General features: G+C 41.1%; 1 pseudogene; it reads right to left on the bottom strand.

The window, feature by feature from the left end:
• Positions 1-5,906: 5,906 nt before the first annotated feature.
• On the bottom strand, positions 5,907-6,611 carry LOC101612707 (annotated as a pseudogene).
• Positions 6,612-8,135: the final 1,524 nt, after the last annotated feature.

The raw sequence follows: 8,135 nt of genomic DNA, 5'->3' as shown, positions 1-8,135 counted from the left end.
CCCAATACTCACCAATCATCACCAACCAACCAATGACGTCTTTTCTCATCTGTCCCCCAACATTCACTATACCATGTTCCCATAGATACTGTTATCACTGAAGTGGACCAAAAACAAACCCATCGTGGCTCAGGGAAATTTGAAGAAGAGGGGGCGGAAAGATGGTTAGAGCTACATGTTGGGACATTATGCCCAGAGACATTCCCTCTTACCCATAACTGATGGTTAACTCCACAATGCACAGCCCACATTCCCCAGCGAGGAGCATCCTTGTGGAGGGAGAGGACAGGGAGGAGGCTAACGATGGTACCAACATGGCTATATACACAGTGTGTACACAACTAATAATAAATAAATAAATAAGAAGACACTGTTATAAGAAGTTGAGAGGCCCAAATTCTGCCTCCAAACTGATAACTTCCCTCAAGTTCTGATTTCTCTTCTATAAAATGAAAAGATTGAAACCATGCAGTTGTTTCCAGCAATAACATTCTGTGATTCTTGAAAAATCTAAACCTATGCCATGTTTATGGGTAAAGAATGGGATGGGGCTGATATTGTCATCTTCATCCTTGTTTTATGACTTTATAAAAATTGTCTGCATTATACTCAGCTCCTTAATATCTCCATCCAATATTTCACCCTCCACTAGAGCAATGAAGATAAGAAAGGGAAAAGAAATATGCAGAAACATCTCAGCACAGGAGACTAGGCAGTATCCCCCTTATGCCTGATAGTCTATAGCAACTTATTAAGAGCAGTAAGTACTCTATATGGTCACATAACATACTGCATACAAATTAGTAACTAGCGAAAGCCAAGGAATCATTTCAGTTCTAATAATGTGTATCTCATCTTCTTCTGGGACCATAATAGAAAGGAAGTGATGATTTATGATAACACATTGCATACAAAAGTCTAAAGACCTATGGGACATTGTAAAGCCATACATATCCTAGGTTTGAAGGGTGGGATCAGAGCTATGAGATTAAGAAAGAGATCAGTATCCTCTCTGGTGGCTGTCAGGTAACATAGCCTGGGCCCACATCCAAGCAGAGCTCCTAAGATGGGAGGGAAGAGGCCAGCCGGGAAGACAGGACAGGGCAGAGAGAAAATGAACAAAGTGGGATCACATCTGTGCTCCAGGTGGAATTAGGAGCAGGAAATGGTTACTGGTTTTGGACCCCAATTCCTTTTCCTGTAAATCTATCTTGGATAGTTCACTTGCAAGGGCAGAGATTGAGCAGATTCCTGTACCTGACACCAACAGAAGGCTCTGAAGAGTCCCGTGTGTTCTTCCAGCAAGGGGAAGCAGACAGGTGGGGATCCGCACACACGATGAACAGAGGAGGAGGCTAAGGGTGCTCAGCTGGGAGAAGTGATCAGCTCGAGGCAGAGAGGAGTGCTTCAGGCACGTGGTGAAGAAAACAGTGGCTTCTCCATAACACAGAAAACATGCTTCTCATTGTCTTGGAGGCAGACTAGATTGGGTCTGCTCACCCAGAGCTAGTTGAGTGGTTGCCCCCTTTAGAAGTGTTTTCATTAAGGTTTCGCTAATATAAGTCACGATGAGCTTGGTGGGTGTGGCAGTTTGAATATAAAGTGCTCACCATAGCCTCATGTGTGTGTGGTTCTGCCTCCTGCTCAGTCCTTGGCTGGCAGAGCCTTTGGGAGGAAGACCCTTACCGGAGGAGGTGTGTCACTATGGGCAAACCTTGAGGTCTATTAATACAACTCTATTTGGTGTTCATAACTTAGCTTATTCTTGCTGCTCTCTACCAGCTGATGTGACAAGATTGGATGCCCAGGCTCTGCTCATGACAGGCTTTTCCCACCATGATGAAACTTCCCCTGGAAATTGTAAGCTGAAACAAATCTTTTCTTTCCATATGTGGCCTTTTGTTGGGGGTTTTGCCCCAGCAACAAGAAGCTGTGTGCTGTAGTAGACGTGGGCTTCTGTGCTTCAGCTTCTGTCATAGTTTTCACTTAGCTTTCTATAAGACACAAATGCAGGGAACAGAGCTACCCAACATTAACACAAGGTTTAAAACTGAAAGTTGATTTCTCCTCCTGACCCGCTGTAATGTGAAGAATCATGCAGTGTGTTTATTTGCTCATATGGTAAAAGGCACTCAGGTTAAAAGCACTTAACGACTCCTTCCTGTCTTCAGCGGTGGGAAATGGACTCAGCATTGCTTCTAGTGCTAGCATCTTAAGGAATGAGCCAGTGACTAGCTCATGGACTACTGAGATATTAAATGCACCCATGTCAATACCCCAGTTAACCCATGAGTGGGACATGAGGCAAGTTACCATGCATATGAAAATAGAATCTGGGCTGGAGAGATAGCTTAGTGGTTAAGGCATTTGCCTACAAAGCCAAATGATCCTGGTTCAACTCTCCAGGACCCAGATGCACAAGGGGGGGGGACATGCATCTGGAGTTCATTTGCAGTGGCTGGAGGCCCTGGTGTGCCCATTCTCTCTCTCTCTCTCTCTCTCTCTCTCTCTCTCTCTCTCTCTCTCTCTCTCTCATAAATAAATAAATTAAATATATTAAAATAAATAAAAATAGAATCTGGGGCTGCAGAGATGACTTAGCAGTTAAGGTGCTTGACTATGAAGCCTAAGATCCAAGTCTCATTCTCCACGTCCCATGTAAACCAGATGCACAAAGTGGCACATGCATCTGGAGTTCATTTGCGGTGGCTGGAGGCCCTGGCCTGCCCATTCTATCACTCTCTACCTGCCTCTCTCTCTCTCTCTCTCTCTCTCTCTCTCTCTCTCATAAATAAATAAATTAAAAAAATATTTTTTAAAAACTTATAAAGGCAAGAGAATCTGATCGATGTTTTCTTTGACTGTGTCGTGGCAGTGTTCTGAAGGCCCTTTCTAGGGTGCTCTGCCATTTAAGATGTGGTGTGTCGTTACTCTGTAATGTTTTGTTTTCTAATGCACCCTCTGACTGCAATGATCTTATTTAAAGTGCTCGTTAATAAAATATGTAGTATTCAATGTCTATTTCTCAGAAATGTTTAAGAATTACAATTTTCCATGCAGGCTGTATTGATATCAGTGACCACATGGAAATCTGAAGACTAGCCCCTGAAGATCATCAGTATCTCCTTCAAAAGTTAATTTAAGAATTCTGTGTCCAAAGATGAATTTTTTTTAATTTTATTTATTTATTTGAGAGAAAGAGATAGACAGAGAATGGGTGCGCCAGGGCCTTTAAGCCACTGCAAATGAACTCCATACACATGCACCACCTTGTGCATCTAGCTTATGTAGACTGGGGAATCGAACCTGGGTCCTTAGCTTTCACAGATAAGCACCCTAGCTGCTGAACCATCTCTCCAGCACCAAAGATGAAATCGAACGCTTTCACCTGTAGAATATGTAAGCACTGTTTTGCGTGGTGTGAGATTTTTCTGTAGCAGAAGACTAACCTTCCGGATAAATTCTGCATTTTTGTTTCTGTGTGTATACGAAGAGCAAAGCGAAAGCTGTAGGGGGAAAGTTTGTTAGTCTTATGTCATTGTCATCACTGATATTTCAAATTGAAAATCAATTTCATTAATCGTTCTAATACTTGAAATATATCTATCAATTTCATGACAAACTGAAAATAAAAACATCTGTGATACACAAGTGGCCACACCATTCATGGCCTCACACTGGCTGACGCTACTCACACAAGACCGCATAATAGGAGAGCAAAGCAAATTGTGACACCAAAATAGAAGAGAGACAAGTTGGAAAGAAGGGGTTCAGTGGAGTGGGGAGGGCAGAGGCGGACAAGGGGTTGCTGGGAGGAGATTATTATCAGGGTACACTGTGTTGTCTATGGAGTCATCAATAAAAAGTTAAATAATGTTTGTGGTAAAAACATACCTCGTAGGGTACACTGTGATAACAAAGGCAGTATTACTGATGTGAGAACTTCAAGACAGAACAGCTAGAAAGAAAACCTTAATTAAACCTTGTGTTATAATCTCGGTATTATCTATGGCAATTCTGATGGGTTGAATAAGCTTCCTTGTTACATGAGCAAAGACTTATAGAAATAACCTATGGGTGGAGCCTGGGTAGCTCAGTCGGTAGAGCATCAGAAATAACCTATGGGCAAAAATGACCTGAAACTGGTACGAACATAATTTATTATTGTATCAAAAAAAATTCCAGATTTTTTTTTCAAGGTAGGGTCTCACTCTAGCCCAGGCTGACCTAGAATTCACTATGTAGTCTCAGGGCAGCCTTGAACTTGAAACGACCCTCCTACCTCTGCCTTTGAGTGCCAGAATTAAAGGCATGCACCACCACACCCAGCAAATCTGCCAGATTTTACAAAAAAAAGTAATGGCCAACTTTGAAAGTTTTTTTATATACATGGTTAAAACAATTTAACTTGAGAAGATTTTGTTTATGTAAAATGCAACAAAGCCCATCAGCTAGAATATGCTTCAAAAAGTTATTCATTTCAAAGATTTATAACTCTTTTATTATTGATTTTGTTTTGGGTTTTTTTTGGGGGGGTGGTGTTTTTTGGTTTTTTTTTGGTTTTTTGGTTTTTTGGTTTTTCCAGGTAGGGTCTCACTCTAGCTCAGGCTGACCTGGAATTCACTATGTAGTCTCAGGGTGGCCTCAAACTCACGGTGATCCTCCTACCTCTGCCTCCCGAGTGCTGGGATTAAAGGCGTGCGCCACCACACCCAGCTCTATTATTGATTTTTTATTTTAAAAAACGGTTGCATTCATCTGATTGATTGATTGATTGATTGATTGATTGATTGATTGATTGATTGATTTCCAAACAGAGAAAAACAAAGAGAGAGAAAATCAGTGCACCAGGGCCTCTAGTTGCTGCAAACAATCTCCAGACACATGCACCACTTTGTGCATCTGGCTTTATGTGGGCATTAGGGGATCAAACCTGGGTCATTAGGCTTTGTAGGCAAGTGCCTTAACTGCAGAGTCAACACTCCCACCCCCTTCTTTTCTTCTTCCTTTCTCCTTCTTTCTTTCTTTTTGCTGACCTTTGACTTGTCAAGTAGCCCTTCCTCCCTCCCTTCCCTCCCTATTTCCCTTTTCTCTAGTTTGACTGTAGTACCATGTCTATACTGTTGATACAGCATACAATTAACTGAAGATCATCCAGGTTAGGAACCACATATGAGAAGGAACATGCAGCATTTTTTCTTTCTGAGATCGTGTGACCTTGCTTATCATGATTTTTTTTCCAAGTCCATCCATATTTTTTTAAATTTTTATTCATTTATTTATTTATGATCTTCTAGGTCCATCCATTTTTCTACAAATTTCATAGTATCATTTTTCCTTACTGCTGTGTAAAATTCCATTGTGTATATGTGCCACATCTTCATTATCCACTCGTCAAATGATGGGCATCTGAGTTGATTCCAGTTCTTAGCTGTTGTGAATTGAGCAGCTATAAACATGGCTGAGCAAATATCTCTGCAATTAAGAGTGGAGCCTTTAGGGTAGATACCCAGTAGAGGAACATCTGAGCCAGATGGTAGCTCTATTTTCATCTTTTTCAGGAGTGTCCATATTTGTTTCCATAGTGGTTGTACAAGTTTGCACTCCCACTAGCAGTGAATGAGGGTTCCTCTTTCCCCACATCCTTACCAACATTTATTGTCATTTGTTGTTTTTTTTTTTCTTTATTTATTTTGAGAGAGAATGGGCATACCTGGGCCTCCTGCCACTGCAGACACACTCCAAATATATGCACCAATTTTGTGCATCTGGCTTTACATGAATACTGGGAAATCGAACCCAGGTGGTCAGGCTTTGCAAACAAATGCCTTTAACTACTGCTGAGCCAACTCCCCAGCCCAGCTTGGAGTTTTTCTGAAGCGAGGAAGGCAAGAAGGGAGCTACAGTTAACTAGTGAGCAAGTTTAGCTCATGGTTATTGGCATATGCACAGTAGTTTCCATTCCAGTTGTTTAAAGTGAGGTAGTCGTGACAGATCTGGACATAGTGTAAGTAGAAGATCTCTTTCCCCAGGAAGTGGGATGGGGACGCCTCTGCAGGATGGCCTTGCAGAACTGCTAGGTCAGCTTTCTCTGGATTTTGGTGATCTCCCCAGTCATTGCATAGTTCCTCAGGGCTTGGGCCATTTTCTGGTAAGTCGTGGTCTTCAGGTGTCTTTTCTCTTTCCCCAAAGCTCATCAATTTTTTCTTTTTCTTTTTTTTTTTTTTATACAAGCTAAAAGATGCCTTTGGCTTTATTGACCCACTAAATGCAAGACATCATCTCGGGAGTACGCAAGGACTGTACAGGTATTAAAACAGTCACAGCTTCCTCTGGCTTTTTCCCCCTTTTTTGCTGGAAGAGAACAGTCTGTACCAACTGGTTTTCAGTTACGTTCTGCAGGGACAGATAAACATTTTCTTCCAAACAGAAGGGCCCAGCACTGTTTATTACAGTTCTCCAAATACAGGCAGGCTCCTCGGCAGGCAACATGCCATGGTTCCGGGAATTGTTTCTGGTGAATACTGAAGATCCCTCCTCGAGTGCTGCCACATTACCTCAAAAGCATCTTCAAATGCTTGGCCCAGACTGTCTTGTTCAATACAACTCATACTTCGCATCAAGTGATGATTCTCGAGTTGAGGATGAAAATGGCAAATAAATTGCCTGTCATGCAAAAGGCCCTGGGTTCAAACCCAAGTTCTGATTATCCAAGTCTAAAGCAGCACCAGCTTGTGGTAATGCAGGTGGTCTTCCCTTCTTGGAATTGAGTTGGCATCCTTCTCCATCATTTGATTTTTTTTTTTTTTAGAATAACTGCATCAGTTATTTGAATCATAGCTATTGATATGTTATAATATTTTACATACATGTACACATACAGACTTGCATTTAGAGGTTTTCTTTTTTTCTTTTTTTATTAATTAGTTTTGTACTCAGCGAATAGTCAATTTGGTACCATTGTTAGACTCATCCATGTCCTACCCCTCTCCCTCTGGCCCCTCCTTGTTAAGGTATATGGGTCATGCATTCTGGAGTTAGCCCAGTTATGGGTAGGATAAATGTCTTTGCATATCATGACCCAACATGTGGCTCTGACATTCTTTCTGCCCCCTCTTCCACAAAATTTCACTGAGCCATGTTGGGTTCAATTTTTGTCTGCTTCAGTGATGAGGTGTTGGGGGCCTCTGGGTACCAGCACAAGGGTGAAGGAGATCAACACAGAGAAAAATCAACTCCTACCAAATCAGAGATCCAGAGACCCAGAGGCCCCATCATTTGATTTTTTTTAATGATTGCCATCCTGACTGGAGTAAGGTAGAATATCATAGTTGTTTTAATTTTTATTTCCCTGATGGTGAAGGATGTTGAACATTTTCTTCAGTATTAGCCACTTATATTTCTTCCTTTGAGAATCACTTATTCAGTTACCTGCCTCATGTTTTGAGGGGATTGTTTGACTTTTTTATTGCCTAGTTTTTTGAGTTCTTTGTAAATTCTAGACATTAGGCCTCTGTCAGTGGTATAGGTGGCAAAGATTTTCTCCCATTCTAAAGTAGTCTGTTGGCTCTGTTTATGTTATATTTGTCTATACAAAAGTTTTTTAGCTTCATGATATCCCACTGGCTGAGTGATTGTTTAATATCATAGACTACAGGAGTGTTGTTTAGGCAGTCTTTCCCCACTCCTATATCATGGAGAGTTCCCCCAATTTTTTCTTCCAGTCATTTAAGAGTTTCAGATCTTATATTGAGGTCATTAATCCATTTGGAATTAATTTGTGTGCATTTTTCTACATGTGGCTATCCAGTTTGTCCAACACCATTTTTTTGAAGATGCTGTCTTTTCTCCAGTGTACATTGTTGGCTCCTTTGTCAAAGATCAAGTAGCTGTAGTTACTTGAACTAAGGGTTGGGTCTTCAGTTCTGTTCCATTGGTCTATATTTCTGTTTTTATGTCAGTACCATGCTGTTTTTGTTACTAGGGCTTTGTAGTATAGCTTTAGGTTGGGTATTGTGATACCTCCAGAGGTGTTACTTTTAGGAGCACTAAATTTTAAAAAGCAATACCTATTAGACAATAAAGCAGAAATAACCCACAACACAATTATAGCTATAGACTTTAATACTACTCTA

Source organism: Jaculus jaculus, chromosome 6 (assembly GCF_020740685.1).
Source record: "Jaculus jaculus isolate mJacJac1 chromosome 6, mJacJac1.mat.Y.cur, whole genome shotgun sequence".
NCBI lineage: Eukaryota > Metazoa > Chordata > Mammalia > Rodentia > Dipodidae > Jaculus > Jaculus jaculus.
Note: the sequence above shows the minus strand (reverse complement) of the source record. Positions and strands in the feature narration are given on the sequence as shown.